Source organism: Gracilinanus agilis, chromosome 3, assembly GCF_016433145.1.
Source record: "Gracilinanus agilis isolate LMUSP501 chromosome 3, AgileGrace, whole genome shotgun sequence".
Lineage (NCBI taxonomy): Eukaryota > Metazoa > Chordata > Mammalia > Didelphimorphia > Didelphidae > Gracilinanus > Gracilinanus agilis.
Window position 1 is genome coordinate 569,319,259 of NC_058132.1, and position 26,132 is coordinate 569,345,390.

Sequence of the window (26,132 nt, forward strand, 5' to 3'; positions counted from 1 at the left end):
GGAAACATGAAATATCTCAATGAGAGAGTGACAAACCAAGAAAACCGGTCTAGAAGAGACAATTTCAGAATAATTCGTCTTCCAGAAAAACCAGAAATTAATAGAAACCTGGACTCCATACTAACAGAAATAATTCAGCAAAATTGTCCTGAAGTCCTACAACAAGAGGGCAATATAGACATTGAAAGGATTCATAGAACACCTGCGACATTCAATTCAGAAAAGAAAACACCCGAAATATAATTGCCAAATTCAAGAGTTTCCAAGCAAAAGAAAAAATCTTACAAGAAGCCAGAAAGAAACAATTCAAATATCAAGGAGCACCAATCAGGATCACACAGGATCTGGCAGCCTCCACGCTAAAAGATCGCAAGGCTTGGAATATGATATTCAGAAAGGCAAGAGAGCTGGGCCTGCAACCACAGATCAACTACCCATCAAAATTGACTATATATTTCCAGGGGAAAGTACGGGCATTCAACAAAATTGAAGAATTCCAGGTATTTGCACAGAAAAGGCCAGGGCTAAATGGAAAGTTTGATATTCAACCACAAAAATCGAGAGAAACAAATAGCAGAGTGGATTAGAAACAAAAATCCCACCATAGGTTGTCTACAAGAAACACATATGAGGTGGGTGGACATACACAAGTTTAAAGTTCAGGGTTTGAGCAAAATCTTTTGGGCATCAAATGAGAAAAAGAAGGCAGGAGTGACTATTATGATTTCTGACAAATCCAAAGTAAAAATAGATATGATTAAAAAAGACAGGGAAGGTCATTACATCCTGATTAAAGGCAGTATAAACAATGAGGAAATAACACTGCTCAATATGTATGCACCAAGTGGCATAGCACCCAAATTCATAAAGGAGAAACTGGCAGAGCTCAAGAAGGAAATAGATAGTAAAACCATACTAGTGGGAGATCTAAATATTCCTCTGTCAGATCTAGATAAATCAAACCAAAAAATAAATACGAAAGTGGTAAGAGAGGTGAATGAAGTCCTAGAAAAATTAGATTTAATTGATATGTGGAGAAAAATAAATAGGGACAAAAAGGAATACACCTTCTTCTCAGCTGCACATGGCACATTCACAAAGATTGACCATGTTATAGGGCATAGAATCATTGCAAACAAATGCAAAAGAGCAGAAATAATAAATGTAACCTTCTCAGATCATAATGCAATAAAAATAATAATTAGTAAGGGCACCTGGACAGGAAAATCAAAAACTAATTGGAAATTAAATAATATGATTCTTCAAAACGAATTTGTCAAAGAAGGAATCATAGAAACAATCAACAATTTCATTGAAGAAAATGACAATGATCAGACATCCTACAAAACTCTGTGGGATGAGGCCAAGGCAGTACTCAGGGGGAAATTAATATCCTGGAGTGCATATATTAACAAATTAAGGAGGGCAGAGATCAATGAATTGGGCATGCAACTCAAAAAATTAGAAAGCGAGCAAATTAAAAATCCCAGATGAAAACTAAATTAGAAATACTAAAAACCGGGGGCAGCTGGGTAGCTCAGTGGAATGAGAACCAGGCCTAGAGACAGGAGGTCCTAGGTTCAAACCCGGCCTCAGCCACTTCCCAGCTGTGTGACCCTGGACAAGTCACTTGACCCCCATTGCCCACCCTTACCAATCTTCCACCTATGAGACAATACACCAAAGTACAAGGGTAAAAAAAAAAAAGAAATACTAAAAACCAAGGGAGAAATTAATAAAATCGAAAGTAAAAGAACTATTGAATTAATAAATAAGACTAGAAGCTGGTACTTTGAAAAAACATAAAATAGACAAAGTACTGGTCAATCTAATAAAATAAAAAGGAAAGAAGAAAACCAAATTGATAGTATCAAAGATGAAAAGGGAGACCTCACCTCTAATGAAGGGGAAATTAAGGCAATCATTAAAAACTATTTTGCCCAATTATATGGCAATAAATATAACAATTTAGGAGATATGGACGAATATTTACAAAAATATAAACTGCCTAGATTAACAGCAGAAGAAATAGAATACTTAAATAATCCCATATCAGAAAAAGAAATTGAACAAGCCATCAAAGAACTCCCTAAGAAAAAATTGCCAGGGCCTAATGGATTCACAAGTGAATTCTATCAGACATTCAAAGAGCAACTAATCCCAATACTATACAAATTATTTGATAGGATAAGCAAAGAAGGAGTCCTACCAAATTCCTTTTATGACACAAATATGGTACTGATTCCAAAGCCAGGGAGATCAAAAACAGAGAAAGAAAACTACAGACCAACCTCCCTAATGAACATAGATGCAAAAATCTTAATTAGAATACTAGCAAAGAGACTCCAGCAAGTAATTAAGAAGATCATCCACCATGATCAGGTGGGATTTATACCAGGAATGCAAGGTTGGTTCAACATTAGGAAATCCATCCACATAATTGACCATATCAACAGTCTAACAAACAAAAATCACATGATTATCTCAATAGATGCTGAAAAAGCCTTTGACAAAATACAGCATCCATTCCTATTGAAAACACTGGAAAGTATAGGAATAGAAGGACCTTTCCTAAAAATAATAAACAGTATATACCTAAAACCATCAACAAACATCATATGCAATGGGGATAAATTAGAAGCCTTCCCAATAAGATCAGGAGTAAAACAAGGATGCCCATTATCACCTCTATTATTCAACATAGTACTAGAAACACTAGCAGTTGCAATTAGAGAAGAAAAAGAAATTGAAGGTATCAAAATAGGCAAGGAGGAGACTAAGCTATCACTCTTTGCAGATGATATGATGGTCTACTTAAAAAATCCTAGAGAATCAACTAAGAAGCTTGTAGAAATAATCAACAACTTTAGCAAAGTTGCAGGATACAAAATAAATGCACATAAATGATTAGTATTTCTATACATTTCCAACACACTAGAGAAGCAAGAAGTAGAAAGAGAAACACCATTTAAAATCACTCTAGACAATATAAAATACTTAGGAATCTATCTACCAAAAGAAACACAGCAATTATATGAAAACAACTAAAAAACACTTTCCAAACAAATAAAACTGGATCTAAACAATTGGAAAGCCATTGATTGCTCATGGGTAGGACGAGCTAACATAATAAAAATGACCATTCTACCCAAATTAATTTACCTTTTTAGCGCCATACCTATCAAGCTACCAAAAAACTTCTTTACTGAATTAGAAAAAACTATAACAAATTTCATTTGGAATAACAAAAGGTCAAGAATATCAAGGGAAATAATGGAAAAAAATGTGAAGGAAGGTCGCCTAGCAGTACCAGATATTAATCTATACTATAAAGCAGCAGTCATCAAAACAATTTGGTACTGGCTAAGAAATAGAGAGGAGGATCAATGGAATAGACTTGGGGTAAATGACATCAGCAAGACAGTGTATGATAAACCCAAAGAGCCCAACTTTTGGGACATGAATCCACTATTTGACAAAATCTGCTGGGAAATTTGGAAAACAATATGGGAGAGATAAGGTCTAGATCAACATCTCACACCCTACACCAAGATGAATTCAGAATGGGTGAATGACTTGAATATAAAGAGGGAAACTATAAATAAGTTAAGTGAACACAAAATAGTTTACTTGTCAGATCTGTGGGAAAGGAAAGACTTTAAAACCAAGCAAGAGTTAGAGAAAATTACAAAATGTAAATTAAATGTTTTGATTATATTAAACTAAAAAGTTTTTGTACAAACAAAAACAATGTAGTCAAAATCAGAAGGGAAACAACAAATTGGGAAAAAATCTTTATAACAAAAAACTCTGACAGGGGTCTAATTACTCAAATATACAAGGAGTTAAAGCAATTGTATAAAAAATCAAGCCATTCCCCAATTGATAAATGGGCAAGAGACATGAATAGGCAATTTTCAGGTAAGGAAATCAAAAGTATCAATAAGCACATGAGAAAGTGTTCCAAATCTCTAATAATTAGAGAAATGCAAATCAAAACAAATCTGAGGTATCACCTCACACCTAGCAGATTGGCTAAAATGAAAGAAGGGGAGAGTAATGAATGTTGGAGGGGATGTGGCAAAATTGGGACATTAATGCATTGCTGGTGGAGCTGTGTACTGATCCAGCCATTCTGGCTGGCAATTTGGAATCATGCTCAAAGAGCTATAAAAGACTGCCTGCCCTTTGATCCAGCCATACCATTGCTGGGTTTGTACCCCAAAGAGATCATAGATAAACAGACTTGTACGAAAATATTTATAGCTGCGCTTTTTGTGGTGGCAACAAATTGGAAAAGGAGGGTATGTCCTTCAATTGGGGAATGGCTGAACAAACTGTGGTATATGCGGGTGATGGAATACTATTGTGCTAAAAGGAATAATAAACTGGAGGAGTTCCAGGCGAACTGGAGAGACCTCCGGGAACAGATGCAGAGCGAAAGGAGCAGAGCCAGAAGAACATTGTAAACAGAGACTGATATACTATGGTAAAATTGAATGTAATAGACCTCTGTACCAGCAGCAATACAATAACCCAGGACAATTCTGAGGGATTTATGATAAAGAATGCTACCCACATTCAGAGGAAGGACTGCAGGAGAGGAAAATATAAGAAAAACAACTGCTTGAACGCATGGGTTGGGGTGGACATGATTTAGGGTGTGGACTCAAAACTACCACACCAATGCAACTACCAACAATTTGGAAATAGGTCTTGATCAAGGACACATGACAAAACTAGTGGAAAAGTGCATTGGCCATGGGTGGGGGGAGTCCGGGGGGGGCGAAGGGGAAAGGAGGAGAATGAATCATGTAACCATGTTAAAAATGAATATTAATAAATGTTTGAAAAAAAAAGGAGTGTTAGCAAAATGATCTCTGACAAAATTAAAGTCAAAGTAGATACAATCAAAAGAAATAACTAGGGAAACTATTTTGTTAAAAGGTACCACAGATAATGAAGCATTATGAATATTAAACCTATATGCACCAAATGCTATATAGTATACAAAATATTTAAAGGAAAAGCTAAATGAGTTACAGATTAAAATGTATTTTAATAAAACAGTAATAGTAGAGGACTTCATTTTTCCCCTTTCAGAACTAGGTAAATCTAACCAAAAAAGGAATAAGAAGTAAGTCAAAGTAATGAATAAAATATTAAGTTAAAAATGATAAATAATTGGAAAGAATTAAATGGGAATAGAAAATAGTATGCCTTTTTCTCAGTGTTATATGTTACTTTTGCAAAAACAGATTATATATTAGGGCACAGGAACATTACAGTTAATATTGAAAAGCAGAAATAGTAAATGTATCACTTTAAGACCATAATTCAATAAAATTATATATAACAGGAGACCATGGAAATAATCCTAAACAATGAATGGATTCAAAATTAACTCATAAAAAATTATAGCAAATATCTCTGACATATTACTTGACTCCTCAGGAATGGGGGAAATGTGAGATGGAAGGAGAAAACATGAATACCAAAACATCAGAAAATTAATATTAAATTCTATTGGCATGTAATCTGGAAAATGAATTAAATTAAAACAAAAAAAGGAATGAATGGATTAAAGAACAAGTCATAGAAACAAGATATAATTTCAATAAAGAGAAAGATAATAATCAGGCAACACAGCAAAACTTGTGTAAGACAACAAAAGCAATAATTAAAGAAACCTTATGTATCTAAATGCTTTTATTTTAAAAAAAGATAAAGACCAGATCAAAGAATTGGGAATATAGTTTAAATATGTATAAAAAATAAATTAAACACTCTCAAATTAATTACAAATTAAAGAAATTAAAAGTCTCCAACTAAAATGCAAATTAGAAATCCTAACATGTAAAGTTGAAATCAATAAAACTGTATGTAAGAAACCCATTAAATCAGTTAATAAAGTGATTTTTTTTTAACAAGCAAGAACTTATCTTTCCATTGTTGTAAGAACATCAACCCAGCATCACTTATACCAGAATTACTTCTGGAAGGTGATAGCCTTCACAACTGTAATGACCCTTTACAGATCATGCAGAAGACTAGAGAGGACTTATAAGACACACCCTTGGTTGATGCAGATCTGAATTTGTTTTGTGATGGCTGGAGTTACATGCTGGATGGGAAACGTTTTACAGGGGCTGCCGTAGTGACCATATCTGAAACCCTTTGGTATTCAGCTCTTCATCCTGATATCAGCCCTCAAGGGGCTGAAATTCTGGGGCTTACAAACACTCTCCAAATAGAAAAAGACAAAAAAGCCAATATTTATACAGACTCTAAATATACCTTTGCAGTAATCCATGCCTCAGGAGAAATCTGGAAACATCGAGGTTTTGTGACTTCAAACTGGAAGGCTATGGCCTCTGGAAAATTAATCAGTGATCTGTTGCAAGCTGTGCAATTACCAGCAAAAGTATCTGTGATTCACTGCAGGGCACTTCAACATTTAGAGGGACCAATACAATTAGGCAATTGCTGCGCGGACATCACTGCAAAATTCAGAGCTAGATTTGAACCCTTGCAAATATTACACTTATCCTTAGTGGAGAGAGATCAACCACAAAATGCATATTGCCCACAGGAAGTGAAATATTGGTAAGATCATCTTGGGGCAAATCTAGTGAATGCAGTGTGGATATCTTCCTCTGGCAAACAATTACTGCCTAAATTACTGTACCACACTTTGTGCACTGCTTTACACAGAAAAGGATATTATATAGAATATTAGCCCTAGTGGATTCAATAAAAAAGCAATGGACAGCATTAGGAATTACAACAGCAGTAAAAAGAGTGTGTGACAATTGTAAAATCTGTATGCCATATAATCAAACCATCACAAAAGTCCAAAGCATGGGAGGGAAACAACTTGCATACACTCCCTTTGAATGATTGCACATAGACTATGTCACAATGCTGAAATGTCAAGCATTCAGATACATACTAGTGATAGTGGACAGATGGAAAAAGTGGCCAGAAGCATTCCTGGCCAGAAGAAATAATGCAGCATTTGTAGCAAAGATCCTACTTAGAGAAATGATACCTAGATTCTCCCTTCCTGCTACTATTTCATCAGAATTTGGTAGTTATTTTTCAAATTCCATACTGAACCAGGTCTATCAAGTACTCTGGATAAAAAGACATATTTGTTTTATATGCAGGCCTCAGTCATCCTGGCACATTGAGAGAATGAATTGCCATCTTAAAACCATGATAGGAAAACTGTTCATAAAGTAATTTAATATGGCCAGAAGTTTTACTTATGGCACTTTTCCATATCATAAGCCAGCCAAATAATGTTACTCACTTATCACCATTTGAGTTACTATATGGTCAACCACCATGGCATGGAAAAGCTCCACAAGAAATAGACTATCTGTCACACCTTGGTATAGAATGCAATATCTATGAATATATCACTCTGTTAAAAGAATGGCTAGATGAAATACACAGATTAGTCTTGATGCAGCAAAGAATTCCACTAGATTTTAGTTTGCATAACTTTAAACCTAGAGACAAAATATACATCAGAAACTTTACCAGAAAGTCAGTATTAGAATCAAAATGGATTGGACCTCATGAAATACTCCTAGTAACCCCAACAGAAGCAAAAGTTAAAGGCAAAGACTGATGGTACCATTTTACATACATAAAATCCTCCAAAGAAAAGCCTCAAAAAAAAGACCTAAGCATAAATGAACAGCAGCAATCAGAAAATCAAACTAAATAAGACTAAAGTAGTGGCATCAATGATTAAACACAAAGCCAGTTAGTAACAATGATTATACCAATCTCTAAAAGACTCTTATAAAGGATCAAAATATTTTGGACAACACAAAAATTTTTACAACACAATGCTACACAATCACACGACAGTTCCAGATTCAAGGTGACAACTCTACAATCAAGTCGACAACAGTCAAGATTGGTTTCCAAAACAGATGAAGAGATAGAAGACATAAGGACATCAGGACATCATTAAGATAACAAGGACATCACAAGAGACAATGCACAAGGACTACACAACAACCTGAACTGTTACAACACCTAAGTGACTTGCACAGATTCACCAGAGAATCACAACAGCAACATGATCAACTGTGCATGATTAGGTTTGAATGGTACAAGGTTAACACATTCAAACACAAATCAAAGGCATAAGTTAGTACATCCATACATTAGGGTACATGAATCAATATATTTGGCTGATTGACAAGAAGGATTCTAAAGCAGATGGTGAGTATAAACCCAAACAGAAAATGTTAAGTCTTATGTCCAACACATAGACACTTAAATCCACTTCACATGTACATAGTGTATATATTGTAAATAGTTGGAGTAAAGAGTACACTGACCATGATAAAAAGAGAACTTGTGTTCCTTGATATGGTTAAATAGTAAAAAAAACTTCATATACAAGAACCTTGTACATATGTATTATACTTGATACTAACCCATAATGAATAGGCCTACTAACCTTAGGAAAAGCTTAGTTAGGAAAGATTTGTAATTAGCCAGCACAGGGACAGTATTTATAAGTGTCTTAGATAGATTTATCTCTATGTAAAATGTCAAATAGACATAAATAGTATAGATTTAGCTAGAGATGTTACTAATAAATTAATAAACTAATATAGTTTAAGGACTTACTTTCAAATTAATATTCCTAATAGCAGATTAGGTATTAGAGAAGTTTGAGAATGTTAAATTTTGCATTATGAATGTTTATTAGAATTTCAGTATGAGAAGTCACTAGATAGATTGTTATAATAATGCATTGTCATAGAGTAAGTGAGAAAAGTTACAAAGTTAGAACTTAATATTTTGCTACGGATTTACATTGTTATTTATACATTCATGTTCAATTTTGTTCAACACTTGTATTCAAACCCCAAATCTTACCCAGTTAAAATTTTCCCATCCTTGTCTTTAGCATAGGTAAGCATAAACAGCTTAGGACATAGCATAGATAGGAATTTATTATTTTGGGATTATAGAAAAGGGGATAGAATACACAGTTAGATTAGCATAGTGTAGAATTCACACACAAAGATAATTAGCAAAATATTTTCAAGTTGAAATTTTCAAAACCAAAAGCAGCATTTCTTTAATAGCAACCTCTGAGAAGATGGAGATCAACATGAGTGACAACTGACAGTTATGGAATTTGGAATTTACCCAGATGTCATGAGCCATGGGACAAAAGACAGTTGCTGCCTGTTATAATAAATGATACTCCTATCTAGATGTATGTAGATGAAGTATAGAGAGAGGATGTGATGACACCTCCCTCCTTTATAACAGTGCCCAGGCAGGATCCTTTAGGTCAATGGATGATATCCCTTCAGGACCCACCTGGGGTTAATTGATATTATATAATGGGCTCTTTAGCTTGGTAACGTTGGTATCTGAATGCGTCTCTCCCTTCCAAAAAAGCTGTGAATGACCACTTCAGGAAGGTACTTTAAACTTTGATTGTATTTAACAAAAAGGATAATGGTATTGGATAGAGGTATTGGGACACCCTAATTAAAATGATGATGATGAATCTCTAAACTGTAGGCAAGTAAATGAATTAGGATGGTTAACTTCTCTCTGGTACAGCCTGGCCACAGCCACACCAGAGTAGGCAAACTGCTGTAAAATGCTTCAGCTTCTTCTTCACTAGATGATATGCCTAACCAGTTTGAGATATCCACCCCTTTCCACCCTCTTCTTCTTCTCCTGCCCACTTCCTGGATCGCTTCCGGGCCCTGGGAAACCTAGATAACTAAGATGATTGATTTCCTAATTTCTAGGGGCAGTAGAATTAGGAAGATGATGGTCTGGGTACAGGTGGTTGGTACAGGAACAAACAGGAGGAGCTTGCAGGGTTGAGTCTGCAAGTCTCAATCCCACAAAGACCAGGATCCACTGATCTCAGGTCTCAGGGAAAGAAAGGAACCCCTACCAGGGCAGTTTTATACACCCCCTGGGCCAACTGCCCTCTCCTGTGTCTTCATGCCTCTCTGGGAACATTCTGACATCCAAAGAATCTACCTGTCAATCAAAGTGTGAACTCTTGGCTCCCAGAGATTTAATATAACATGCCACCACTATAAAAGAGCTGATGCTTTCAGGGTCTGACTCTTGAGAACAGGGACCTGGGTGGTGGGTGATTAGGCCTATAGACCTGCTCTAGTACCTGTATCCTATTGCCCTAATTATCAATTCATCTATTCCTGAATGTAGCTAAGAGGTAAACATCAAACATCTAATTACCAAGAAGAATTTAATCAAACCTCACTTCACCTGGTCAAGGCCATGACGGGGCCTGACCAGGGCCATAGAGGGAGAAGGGACCTCTCCAGCCAGCTGCCAACTTGATTAGCAATTGATTATCCAACATTAGTACCTATAGTTTAATGTAGCCATCCCAACGCCACCTTCCTCATCCTTGTTCCTACTCCTTGAGTTATTATAATTAAATCTTTGAACTCATTCAGGCAAAAGCTATTATTTTTCTAAAGAGCAGTTTGCTAGTCTTGAATCCAAGGGGAAGGGGAATACTTCAGTTAAGCTGCAGTCACCTCATTATCCAACATCATTAATAATTATTCTCACTATAAACATCTATCCATTAACCCAACCCCAAGCCAAGTTACCAGAGAAGCTGTTTGAGTTAACTCACAGATTCTCAATTAGTTACTAAGGTTTGGGCACTGTGGATGGGACTGGTGCTCAGCTGAGTAGTAGATATTGGTGGGCCTGGTTTTCATTGTAAATCCTTGGTGTTCACCTAGGCTTCCCATCCTTACTCAGTTGGATCCCATACCATCTAAGGATCTTGGGTCATCTCTTTATCAGGCCCAGATACAGAAGCACAATACCGTCCATAATAACAGACCTTAAATAATCTTCCTAAAAAATATCAGGGCCCAGATAGACTCTGTATGTAGAGATGGTTTCCTAAGTGAATTCTAACAAACAGCTGAACATTAATTCTGATGTTAAATAAACTATTTGAAATAATAGGTAAAGAAGGAGTTTTACCAAACTCCCTTTATGAAACAAATATGGTACTAATAACTAAACCAGGAAGAGTGAAAAAGAGAAAGAAAATTATAGACAAATTTCACTATTGAATATTGATGCAAAAGTCCTGAATAAAATATTAGCAAGGAAACTACAAAAACATATCACAAAGATAATATATTGTCCCCAAAAGGGATTTACACAAGAAATGCAAGGATAGTTTAATATAAGGGAAACTATCAACATAATTGATTACATTAATAACAAAAGCAATAAAAATCATATGATTGCATCAATAAATGCAGAAAAAACCTTTTGATAACAATACAACACTAATACCTATTTTAAAAAAATACTGGGATACATGAGTATAAACATGGTTTTTCCTAAAAAGACATGAAGCCTCTACCTAAAATCATCAATATTATTTGCAACAGAGATAAGGTAGAAACCTTCCCAGTATGATCAGTAGTGAAACAAGTAATATTCATCATCATGAATATTACTTAACACAGTAGTAGAAATGCTAGCAATCACAATAAGAAGAAAAAGCAATTGGAAAAATCAAAATGGACAAAGAGGTGATAAAAGTATTTCTTTTCACAGAAAAAAAATAGAAAGAATATCAGACTGCGAGGTATAAGAGACCTGAATACTAGTTCCATATCTGTCACTCCCTACATATATGATCTTAAATAACTTTTTTAAACACTCTGAACCTCACTACTAGAATGAGTTCAGAAGTCTGTTCTAGTTCATTTATTCTAGGACTCAGTATTAAAAATGTTACATATAATGTTATACTGAAATTTTCTTACTTCATGTATGCCATAAACTATACAATTTTCAAAGACTATATTCTATAAGCATTTTATAAGAATCTATGCTGAAATATATCAGTTTTCAGATGAGAATATTCTTATTATTTTGAAAACTCAATATGAGTCTTTGGAAAAAATAATAATGAACTAATTAATTCATAATACCTTAAATGCTTACCATTTGCAAAGTTTTATACTGGGTATTCTTGAGTTTATAATGATTATAATGATATAGAAGATGAAAGTCCTAATCTTCAGGTTAGTTACAATCACTTCCATCTGAAACCAAAAATTTTCAAGCACACTAGACTTATGGCCTTAGTAGACATACATTCATTGTCTAACCCAATTCTCAATTAGGCATTTATGGCACATAGTTCAACTTGTCTGTTACAATAATATTTTGGGAAAGGTAACAATAAAGTAAAACCTGAAGATCACTTATCATGCTTCTTTTAATGTATCATATTTTATATTGTAACAACTTGAAGCATTGGTCTTCTGTAAGTACCTTAAAACCTTCCAAAAGAATCCCATTCAGGAAAAGAATGGATTGGTTCAATTTGGTAGGTAAGCCAAGAACCCTGAATTATTTCTACTATGCCTCTCCCATTGTGTAAATGACCTATGATTAGTCACTTCATTTCCTGGAGTTCAGTTTCCTGATTGGTAAAAAAGGAAGTTAATCAACAAACATGGAATGGACATTGTGCAATTTCTTTTTTTGAGGTAATACCAACCAAACTTGTCACTGAAGAACAAATTAGAAAATGCTCTTCCATTGGTTCTTTAAAGAAATGGGGAATTATGGGTTTCAGCATATTGCATATACTGTCAAACTCGGCAAACCTATTGATTAGTTTTGTTGATATGTTTGTTTTTTAATGCCTATTTCTTTCTTCTCTTCCTTAATTACAAAGGATGGTTCGTTGGGTAAGGGAGAAATAGGGACATACCCAGAACTAATGGTGATTTTTTAAATTAATAAACTATTTAAATATTATACATAGATCTTTATAAGAAAATTGCTGATCTAGTAGCTTATTTACATCAGTCTAACATTAATCAGCACATGACTCCTGGTTAAAATCTAAAAGGCTTATGTTATCTCTAGCTTTTTTAAAACTTGTTTATTACTATTGGTTTTTGTCAGTTCATATCACTATGCTTTCATGGGCATCATTTATCACTTGAAAGCCATTCTTTCATTTTAATATTTAATTGCCAAAAATTTGAGTAAGCAATTTTTAACACATTGTGGAGTATGAATGAATTAGAGGCTTGTAATGACCTGAAGGCCCAGGATGAAGGGAGTATCTTCTACTAAGCTGCTTAATCTTTTTATAATAGCCCTACAGGGTACACTTTTCATTAAAAGTGGATGCTTTTATGTGCTGGAACAGAAACTAAACTTGTACCTTTAGGTTCATGAGCCAAATAGCATTGTTTTAAAAAAATACTAAATTAGAGCTTTTTATCAAATTAAAACAGATCTCAATTAATTCAAAAGCCATAGAAGCCTATTGAAAAAACTGCTGCCCCTAGTCTTTGTAGATGTTCCAAATTTGCACTTCAAAAATGAGGTGAGGGCTAACACAATTTCTGCCTATATTTGTCTTGAATTTATTATACCCTCATCAGATTGACAAAGGTGTAAGGAAACAGAAGGAAGCAAAAGCATTTTCTGTCCCTGGCTGCCAGCACCTTTCCATAAAATTCAGAATTACTCTTGTTTCTTTTTCATTTGATGAAGGGCTATGCAAGTCATTTGCCTTGCTTGCACAATTGAGACTATGCCTCCTTAGCTAAAACTCATGTATTAGTCACTATTTATTTGCCATAAATGTGTTTATACATCCTATCTTATAATCCAGATTGTTTTTTGTTTTTAAAAATGTACCAGATAAATATATCAAATGGTATTAGTATTGGGAAGAAAATTTATTAGGCATATATTTCAAAATGTAGGAAAAGCTTTACTATATTGGGAATATGGAGTGCTTATCATCTATTATTATGGAGATGGTCAATACTTCCTTATATTCTAGTATTACATTAATAACCAACAGTAGACCTCTATCCATGGATTTTAAAATTTCTGGGGTACAAAAATAGTTATCAAAGTAACCTGATAATCTCACAGCAATAGGGAAGACAATGATTTCTATCAGGTACTCAAATCTCCCCAAATAGCCCCCTTCAACAGCAAGTTTAAATATATCCTTATTATGATCAAAATATTTCCTTGTACCCTCTTCTTTTATATGCTTGCATAATTATTTTTTATTCTTACTTGGCTATTAAGATATTCCTATTGAATTTTTTAAATTCAGAGGCAAAAACACTTTTCTTATGAAAGCATTTTGGAGTCATACTGTTCATATGCTATGAAAAATTTGTCATTTTCTTAGAAATAATATTTAAAGTCTAAATAAAAGAACTCTATGAATACATGTTAATATCCTTCTGATATGTCATTCCAATATATTCATGCATGTTTTTAAGGAATTGTGTTTGAGAATAGACTAATGTACAAAGCTACATTCTCCAACCTGCCTTTTATTCAACTTTTCTTTCAATACTAACAAGTCAAATGTCTAAAGTACTCATTTTAACTTTTTTTTGCTTCATATGCTTCACAGAAACCAATCTATAGATACCATTGCATAGAAATACACATACAAAGATCTCACATTTGTTTTTTTCCCCTTAGGATTCTACCACCTACTAACAAACTTATGCTTCACAAGATTTATTTTTTCTATTGGAGGGAACTCTAACATTTACTCTCCTGGGAGCTTAAATGCCCTTCAAATAATATATGTGCTTATAAATGATAAAATAATAATGAACACCAACTTTTCATTAAAGCTTGATAAAGTTCACCTTATTTTGTTGTTCTAAGCATTTTCTGAAAAACTGGAATGAAAAATTATTCACTTATAAACAAAATTTTGCCAGATGAGTATCTTGAGGACAGCAAGGAACCACTGAAAGTTTATTATGTGATATAATCATAGTTTTAAAAAGTTTTACCTGGTAGAATTAACAGAATGAAGTTCCTCAGAGAAGGATTAAAGAACCTATTTCATTATAGAAGGAAATAAAATATAAAGGGCTCGATAAAAAAAAGGTAAGGAAACTTCCGTGAAATATAATAGGGGAACTGGAAAGATTTCCAGGAATTAATGTGAAATGAAAGAAGAATCAGGAGACCATTGTACATAGAAACTGATATTTTGTGGCATAATCAAATGTAATGGACTTCTTTACTACTACTAATACAATGATCCAGGACAAGTCTGAGGGACTCATGAGAAAGAATGCTATCAGCATCCAGAGAAAGAACTATGGGAGTATAAATGCAGAAGAAAAACATATGATTGATCACATGGCTTGATAGGTATATGATTGGGGATGTAGACTTCGAATGATCACTCTATTGCAAATTGTTATAATATGGAAATAGGTTTTGAACAACGATACATGTAAAACTGAGTAGAACTGCGAGTCAACTCTTGGAGGGGGAAGAGAGGAAGGATGGGAAATAACATTAATCATGTAACCATGGAAAAATATTCTAAATTAATCAATAAAAATATTTTAAAAAGAAAAAATAGGAGACAAGAACTTACATCATACCAAAAAAAAAAAAACTGATATATGGAAGAACAAAATAAGTGCTAGGGGTAGTGTAGAAGAACTGTACTGAAAATTAAGGTACTGGTTGACCTACCACTGAAAATTAATAAACACAGAAGTTTAAGGTGAATTTCTTATAAAAATTAATATAGTCCAGGTGGATTCATTTATGATTGTATTTACACGATCAAATAGAATTGGGAAATTCAGTTATAGACCAAAGAAATTTGAACCCATATATCTAACATATTTAATTTGAAATGTCAAAATTTGAAGAATGGATTTTGTTTCATTCTTTGGACTGTCTAAACCACTATAATTCAATTCATTTAATATGTGTAAGTAAAGCCTATGATATCATTATTTAAGTCAGATTACAGTAAGTTATTTTTTCTATAACCCAATCAACAGAAATCAACACAGTGATCTCACAAGTTGATCACAGCAATCCAAAAGGGCATTTGACATGGCTAGATTCATCATCTTAATGCTGTTGATTAAAAGGGCATTAATTCACCAGAGATCATATTTATGAAGAATTTTTGAGCTCCATTACAACTTTGGGGTTAACATGAGAAGCTTTGGGTAAGTTTCCTGACCCTATATGACCATTCTATTCTTCTCACCTTGTTTATATCACTCATGTTTCTGGATTTGAATTTCAAATCTAGTATTTTCTTCTCTATTACTATTTATCCTTTCTTCCCTCATTCCACATCTCTCTAGTCCTTAACTCTTAACCACATATAAAAATACTACCAATGTTAGAGAACTTTGATACGAAAAATTTGTTAAAAATCACAATGAGAGCACATACTAAAAGATTTGGAAAATAATTTTAACCTTATCTACAAAGATACATATCTATATAATCTTATCAATATCTTGTTTTTAAAATTCCTGCCTTTTTGTCTTCTTTCTCCATTATATTTTTTTTATTAAAAACAAAAAATTCCTTCAAATCCACATTATTAGGCCATATGGTTACACTGTGTTTGCATATGTGTGTTTTTATGACAGAATGAGTAGTATCATTGCAAGGCCTAGTTGCTTACATCCATTTATTATGCTAAGTGGCCCAAATGATCAGTTTTCAGTTTAAATGGTTGGGGAAAAAGGTCTAGACTGTCATAAAAGCTGGAAAAAAAGTAATTTCATGAATATATTGACCTTTCCATTGATATCATAACACAGCATAATCACTAAGGCTTTTAAATTAGCAATGTAACTCTGAATAGAGGGCTAGCAGAGAAATCTCAAGGGTTTGTTGCTAGAGCAAGACCCTGACACTGAAAGTAAAAGGGTAAATGAGAATCATGTTAAAAGTTGCCCTTTTAGGTCCCAAAGCTGCTTATCATATATCTTGTCTTTCTGCCTTGCTTTTAGCTTTATCTTATTAAAATTAATTGTGTTCTGTTTTAAGTGTAAAGAATGTTAAGTTCATAGGCCAGTGGTAACTGATGAAAGGTGGTGGGTTTTTTCTTTGTTTTATTCTTGATGTAAGATGGTGATAGTTCAGTCACATGATAAAAATATACTCAAAATAGTATTTTTGTTGAGGGCAGAAAAAAAATAAGAATACATATTTTAACATGCAATGAGATCAGTTCAATAGAACCTGCTTTATTCAATAAGTATGTCCCTTAAAAACTGCATGTAAATTACAGGTTTTGTAAATTAACTTCTATCCTCTCGATTTACTCTGAAACTTCCCATGAACTTGTTTACATTCCTGAATGACATTCAATAGGAAGGGACTCCTAACAAATAAGGTATAAGTTTCTCTGTCCCCATACCTTTCAGTCAACTGATGAGTGGGCAATAGTACTTAAATGAAATATTTAATAGAATTCTTTATTGAATTAATGGAATAAGGAGTTTCCTACTCCAACTCCTCATTGTATACATAAGATCAAGTGCCTTATCCAAAGTCACAACTAGTTAGAATCAATCCTTTTGACTCCTTCTCCAATAAGTTTCTACTTTATTTACCTTGACTCATGTGAAAAGGTACAATATTGCTTTGTAATATATTCTTCATGACCCCATTTGAGGTTTTCTTGGTTATGGAATAGTTTTTTGTTTTTTTTCTTTAGGTCATTTTATAAATGAAGCAACTGAGACAAACAGGGTTAGGTGCTTTGCCCAGGGTCACACAGCTAAAAAGTGTCTGAGGCCAGATTTGAACTCAGGAAGCTGTCTTTCTGACTCTTGGCCTGGCACACTATTCATTTTGCCACCTTGCTGCCCCAAACATAACATATATAACCATTGTGGCTGTTAAGTTGTTTTCAATTATTTCTAACTCTTCATGACCCAATTTGGGGCTTTTTTGGCAAAGATACAGAAAAGTAGTTCGCCGTTCCTTTTTCTAGCTCATTTTACAATGAGGAAACTGAGACAACAGGGTTAAACAACTTGCCCAAGGACATACAGCTAGTGTCTGAGGCCATATTTTTAGCTCAAGTACTACTGAATCCATGGTCAGCACCCTATCAACTGTGGCAACTATAGATCCATAGCACTAATTAAGTGAAAATGAAAAACTTTGTAATTCAAGGCTATATTCACATAGTATAGCAAAATTGAAATTAAAACAATGCTCTAGAAATCTTTTGTTAAGAACAGGTATATCCTCTGAATAAATTAGTATAAAAATACTATTATCTTTAAGGTACCTCACAATGATGAAGAAAGTAAATATATAAGTAAATATTTAATTATACAAATCATATAATTAAAGTAAAATATATAAGTAAAATATTGAAAATAAACTTTTTATTTAAATATGTCAAGCACAAATAATAGAGTTTTGGGGTATCTCTTGAATTTTTATTTAAATAATATATTCCATATTCAGTTATTTGTCATAAATAATATTTACTCCAATATATTATTTACTTCATATGCTCTCCTTACCATGTCTGAAGGCATAGGATTCACACAATATTTTATTTAATAAAAAGTTGATACCATATTTTTCATGTTTCAAATTCAACTTTTGACACATACATCAATGATATATGTGCATATTATACATATTGCATAATAGCAGAAATTGTATTTCATAGTAGATATAGAAAATGTCTCAGAGTCAGGAAAACTTGGGCTCAAGTATTTTTCATCTATAGAAATTTTTATGTGTTTCTGGGCAAGTTACTTAACCAAAGGCCTATCCTTAAATTAGTTTAAATTCTGGTAAAGGAAGAAAGACTGAATTCATCTTTATATCCCCTACAGCACTCACGGGATATAATCAATGAGTATTTCTTTAATTAAATGGAGTAATTAAATGTACTCATTAAATAACTAATAAAAAGATAATAATTATAAATGTAAAAGTTGAAGCAAGAAATGAGGAGTTCAGGGAATACAAAAACATTCATATTAGGATGATCAGTGAAGGCTTCTTTGAAGTAGAGGTGTCAGTTTAAAAAAAAAAAACTTTTCGCCATGAGACAATATTATTTAGTTAGCAGCTAGTGTGTAAAGACATCATGATATGTTATATAGAATAGTGCACTTTTGAGTCAAGAAAACTAATCTTCATATTCTACATCTGACACTTGTTATTTATATTAATTGATCATGGGCAAATCACAGAAATACTAAGATGCTTTGAATCTCTCAGACCAAGATACGCAATGAATTCATTTTAAACCATATGACTGACCCTCTTTTTATCAGTTCCCTCAACTACAAAATAGAGACAATATTAGTTTATCCCATGAGGTTGTCATCAAGATCAAAAGAGATAAAGTGTATAACTGATTTTGCAAACCTTAGAGAACCTATGTTATAATTAGTGCTTTATTGTAGATGTAGTAGTTAAAGAAGGAAAGAAATTATTTTGTCTCAGAATACGTATAAAATCCAATGAAAAAAGGGATAAGCAAATTTATGAGTGTGTGTGTGTATGTGTGTGTGCGTGTGTGCATGGTAGTAGGAGTAAATTTACTTAGATATAAAGGGTGACTATATAGAAAAGAAGGACTCCCATTTTTATCCATTCCTCAGGAAATCTCAAATGTGAGTCTCAATTATTTTCTTTGTGTTTTATTAAATATAATTTATGTTTAAATGTTTATTAGGAGTGTGCAGGTTGCAAGGAGGAAAAACTGTTCCCACAAATGTTGCCTGAGGGACAAAAGAAATTCATTCTAAATGGTAAGAGAAAAAAGTTCTACAAGATGTAAGGCAGAATCAAACTGTCATAGAATCAGAGAATTTCAGTGGAAGAGACATCAAGAATCACCTGATTCAGAAATCTTTATCCAAAAGTAATTTATCTATATAATATGAGTAAAAAGTGATTATATAGTTTCATCTTGAAAACATCCAATTTAGGGCAAGCCATCGACAACAGTAATGGTTCATTCCAATTTGAGATGACTCTTATTGATAGAGTAATTTTCCTGACATCAAGTCTAAATTTGCCTCTTTGCAACTTCCATCAATTGCTCCTATGTTCTCTAGTAGCAACAAGAAGTAATCTAATTATCATGTGTGACAGCCCTTCGAATATTTTTAAGTAGCTCTCATGTACCCTCTATCTTTCCTCCTGACCAAATATCTGAATTTCTTTATCCAATCCTTATAGGTCATGGGCCAAAAGCCCTTCATCATTTTAAATCCCCACTGTCAGATATTTTCCTAGCAATATCTTTCTTAAAATTTTTATACCAGTAAAATACACATATTATATCTTTATATTTATGTTTCACAGTTCATTCTCTGGAGGTCTACATTCACAATATTTTTTAAGTATTAAATCTATAATTGTATATATTATCTTGTTTCTACTCATTTCATTCTTCATTATCTCATTTAGTTCTTTCCAAGTTTTTAAATTAATCTACTCATTGTTTCTTATGGATCATTCTTAAATTGTGACACTCAGAAAGAGCTAAATATAATACTTCATATGTAGTCTGATTAATATGGAATACAGAGGGACAATTACCCTCCTGTTGCTAGAAATTGTGCCTCTTTTGATGTAGCAAAAGATCATATTAGCTTTTTCATCTGCTGCATCACACTGTTGATTTATATTGAGCTTCCATCTAGTAAGGTAGTCTAATGGATCTTTGATTTAATTGCTTTGAAGCTCTTATCTCAATGATTCATTGAATTAATAAGCATTTTAAGCCCTTAGTATGTTCCAGGCACTGTGCTATATGCTGGGGATACAATGAAAAAGGACAAAAAAGACCTCTGTCCTTCAAGAAGCCTAAATTCTAGTGGGGAGACAACATGTTAACACAAGATACATATAGGATAGAAGCTAACTTCTTGAAAGAAGGGACAAGCTGCTGAGGGGAGAATGAAATCCTGCAGATTGCAGTTCAATTGAGCCTTAAAAGAATGTAGGAGTTTTAAGAAATGAGCAGGGACAGCCCTGACACATGGGATAGGATATGGCACGTTAGGAATTCAAGTAGACCAATAAAGCTGAATCAAAGCGTATGTAAAGAAAACACATGTAAAAACATTGGAAACAAAATATAAGGGTAGGAGAAATAAATAGTGTCCCCTCCACCCCAATTAAACAGAGAAAGCCAAGGCTTCATAATTGTATTGATCAAAAGCATAAAGTAAATGTGAGCACATTTTCAATCAATTTGGGAGGAATGAAGTATTATGATCCTTCAGCTTAGGAAATATTTTGTGTTTAGTTGAAGAGAATGAGGAATGATCTACAGGATTATATACAACAGTCTAGCTTTGAAAGCTAACAACCCAACTTGATAGCAAAGTGGTAAGTATATGTAGTGTCTAGGATATGGAGTTTCTGGAGGGTAAGGGAGCTTTCACCTGTTTAAGGCCAGCAAACAGGTGGAGATGGAAGTGGCCCAAGAGGAAATGTTACATTCCTCTACTACCAATCCCTTATATGACTATACAAACAAAAGATAGTAGACAGCTTCAAGATTGTTAAAACAGGAAGGAAAAAGAATTTATTTCATACCAATTATATGCTAGGCATTTTATTAAGCAGCTTCCAAATATAACATTTCATCCTTACCACAACCCTATGAGTTACGTGTTGTTATCCCTATTTTACAGTTAAGGAAACTGAGGCACACAGAGATAAAGTTATTTGCCAGAGTCATTCAACAGGTGAGTGTCAGAGGACAGATTTAGACTCATCTTTCTGATTCCAGACACAGTGCTTTATCCATTGTGCCATCTAGCAGCCCAAACTATCAGAGTATAGCAGACAGCTACACCTAAGAAAAAATCCATGAGGATTTGACAAAGAGAGATGATTTCTGGTAATCAGGAGAATTGTATTTATTCCTTTGACACATGTGCTTTCTAAGTTTGAGTTCAGTCTTCTCAAAGATAACTTGTATCTGTTGGGAGAAGATTGTGTCCCAGTTTGAGAGGATGTTCTTATAATAACTGTCCTCACAATATTGTTTTAGTATATATTCTTTCTAAAAAGTTAATGAGTCTCCATTAATTAATAATCAATGAGGAGCCCAGTTCTCTCATAATGGAAGTGAAATACTACAACATAATGAGGGATAGTACTAGAAATCCTAGGTACTTAGCATTTCCCCTACAAACTAGAAAGGAGAAGGAGACAGAGAGTGGGGACCTAGACCTTTAATTGGGAAAGTAGTATCAATGAGAGGATGTTAAAATATAAAGGAATCCAGTTGTGATGACCTTGAATTGAAAATGGATTTCATATTTAATTCTAGAAATAATACAAAGCAGAACATAAGCTATCTGTTCTTGCCTCTCTTATATAACTCTTGTCTATTATCTCTGATAAGGTTAACACAGGGGATTCACCCAAAATGAGGTGAAAACTTCATTCTTTTCCTGATTTACAAGGGTTCTTAAAAGAATATTCTGGCTGTCCACCTATATTTTTTATTTTTTTATTACTATGTGGATGGTTTTCTTAATATTAAATGATCCTTGCATTCCTGGTATAAATTCCATCTGATCATAGTGAATAATCCTCATGATCACTTGCTGGATTCTTTTTGCTAGTATTCTATTTAAGATTTTTGCATCTATGTTCATTAGGGAGATTGGTCTATAGTTTTCTTTCTTTGCTTTTGTTCTGTCTGGCTTTGGAATCAGTACCATATTTGTGTCATAAAAAGAATTTGGTTGGGCTGCTTCTTTGCTTATTTTGTCAAAAATTTGTATAGTATTGGGATTAATCATTCTTTAAATAATTCATGGGATTCACTTGTGAATCCATCTGGGCATGGCCATTTTTTCTTAGGAAGTTCCTAGATGTCTTGTTCAATTTCTTTTATTGAGATGAGATTATTTAGATATTCTTTTCCTCTTTTGTCAATCTCAACAATTTATATTTTTGTAAATATCCACCCATTTTACCTAGATTGTTATATTTATTGCCTTATAATTAGGCAAAATAATTCTTAATAATTACCTTAATTTCCTCATCATTAGAGGTGAGATCACCTTTTTCATCTTTGATACTGTTAATTTGATTCTTTTCTTTCTTTTTTCTTAGATTAACTAATACTTTATCTATTTTATTTGTTTTTTCAAAATACCAACTCCTAAATTCATTTATTATTTCAATAGTTCTTTTGCTTTCTATTTTATTAATCTCTCCTTTAATTTTTATGCATTCCAATTTAGTTTTTATCTGTGGATTTTTAATTTGTTCTTTTTCTAATTTTTTAAGTTGTAAGCCCAATTCATTGATCTCCTCCCTCTATATTTTGTTGATATAGGCACTCAGAGATAAAAATTTTCCCCATGTACTGCTTTGGCTATATGCCATAGATTTTGATATATTATCTCCTCATTGTCATTCTCTTTAATGATATCTGTAATTGTTTCTACAATTTCTTTTTTGAACAACAGTTTTGATATATGAGATTATTTAATTTCCAAATAATTTAAATTTGCCTTTCCATGGAGCCTATTTAATTATATTTTAACACATTATAATCTGAAAGAGTTGCATTTATTATTTCTGCTTTTCCGCATTTGTTTGTAATATTTCAGTGCCCTGGTACATGATCAATCTTTGTATATATACCATGTATTGCTGAGAAGAAGTTATATTCCTTTTTATCCCTGTTCAACTTTCTCCATATATCTATTAACTCTATTTTTTAACATTTCATTCACTTCCCTTACTTCTTTCTTATTTATTTTTTGGTTCAATTAATCTATTTCTAAAAGGGGAAGGTAGAAATTTCTACTAGTATGGTCTTACTATCTATTTCCTCCTTAAGATCTTTTAATTTCTCCTTTAGATACTTAGATGCTATCCCATTTGGTACATAAATTCTTAGTAATTATATCATTTCATTGTTTATGTTACCTTTTAACAAAATATAATTTCCTTCCTTATCTCTTTCAGATCTTGATCAGATCAATTTCCATTTTAGCTTTGTCTGATGTCATGATTGCTACTCCTCCTTTTTTTTTCACTTTAGATGATACATAGTAAATTCTGTTCCAGCCTTTTACCTTGAAGATGTGTCTATCATCCTGCCTCAAACATGTTTCTTGTGAAGAACATATAGTATGATTCTCATTTTTAATTCACTCTGAAGCTTCTGTTTTTTGGGTGAGTTCATCCCATTCACAATCAAGGTTATGATTACTCACTATGTATTGACATTCATCATATTGTCACCTTTAAATCCTGATCTATTCCCTTTCTATCTGTTCCTCCTCACCAGTATTTTGCTTTTTTGTCACCCTCCCACTTTCTCCTCTCTCCAATTACCTTCCTTTTCCCTTCTACTTCTCTGTGGAGTAAGCTAGAATTCAATACACTACTGAATAGGGTAAGATAGAATTCTATACTCCACTTAATATACTTGTTTTCCCCTCTCAGAGCCCCTTGTAATCAGAGTAAAATTTAAGCATTGCCCATCACAACCCCTACCCTCTTCTCTCTATGATGATTTTTCATGCCTCTATATGTTATATAATTTACTCTATTCTGTCTCTCCCTTCCCTTTTCTCTCAGTGAAACACTCTCAACCCTTGATTTATTTTTTACATATCATTCATATACATATCACTCCATATCATCTCATTTACATATACAACATATCATCATAATCAGCTTAATGGTCTTTCTGAGAAAATTCCTTCTATCTTTTCTACTACTAAAAGTAATTTTTGAAAATTACAGAAATCCTCTTTCCATGTAGACATATAAACATTTTGACCTTAATGAGGCCCTTTAATTTTCTCTTTCTTATTTACCTTTTTGGGCTTTTCTTGTGTCTCATGTTTGGAATTCAAAATTTTTATTTAGATCTGGCTTATTCCTCAAGAATGCTTGGAAATTTTCTATCTTGTTGAATATCCATTTTTCCCCTGAAAGAATATACTCAGTTTATCTGGATAGGTAACTCTGAGTTGTAAACCCAAATATTTTGCCTTCCTGAATATCACATTCCATGACTTTCAGTCCTTTAATGTAGAAATTGATATGTCCTGTGTGATCCTGATTGTATCTCTATGGTATTTTAATTGTTTCTTTGCAACTATTTGAAGTATTTTTTCTTTGGTGTGGTGGTTCTTGAGATTAGCTATTACATTCATGAAATTTGTCATTTAATGATTTCTTTCTGGAGATTATCTGTGAAATCTTTCAATTACTACTTTATTTTCTTATTGGAGGATTTATGAGTCCTTATCTTTGATAATTTCTTGTAATATGATGTCCAAGGTTTTGTCTTCATCATGATTTTTGGATAGTCAAATAATTCTCAAATTGTCTCTCCTAGATCTATTTTCTAGGTCAGTTGTTTTTTTCAGTGAGACATTTCATGTTTTCCTCTGTTTTTTCATTCCTTTGATTCTGTTTTATTGTTTCTTGATTTCTCATTAAATCATTATTTTCTAGATGATCAATTCTGATTTTCCTGTCAGTTTTTAGTTCTCCTTTTTCAATTAGCCCCTTCCTTCTTGCATCACTTTCATTTCTCCTTGCATTACTTTTCTTTCTTCTTGTATCACTTTCATTTCTCTTCTCCACTTTTCCTCTGCCTCTTTTAATTGGTTTTTGAAGTCTTTTTTTGAATTCTTTGAGCCTCTGTCCAATTCATATTTTTCTTTTGGACTACGCGTGATTTTTCTATGCTTTCACTATTCCCTTTTCTGTCTGTTCCTTGTTCTTTGTCTCAATCAAAATTCTTTGGAGTTATGTGCTTTTTAATTTTTTGTTCATTTTTCCTATCTAATCATAGGTAGGCTCTGTTTTCTGGAAAATTTGTGTACCCTCTTAAATGTCAGTCTTTCCTTGATGTTATTCTCAGCTTATTTTCTGGGTTGTTATTAGTTTAAAGATGGTCTGAGGGATGAGAGTTCTGAGACCCCACTGCCCCTGCTGATTCAATTGACTCTTTAGATGCTAATAGCTTAAAGACTTTCCTCTGACTTGGATTTAAGCTTTTGATCTCACTCTGAACTTGATCAGGTCATAAACTGATAAAATTCTAGCCCCAGGCTTAGCCTCAAGTTTTTAATCTCACTGTTTACTCGATCCAATCAGGCACAGCCTTGATTGCCCTGTTATGGATTTCCACCCTATGTTTTGGGCAAAATGATTGGGGTGGTGGAGAGTCTGTGAACTGTGTCCTCACCCCAAACTGTGGATTATGTTCTCATCCCAAACCC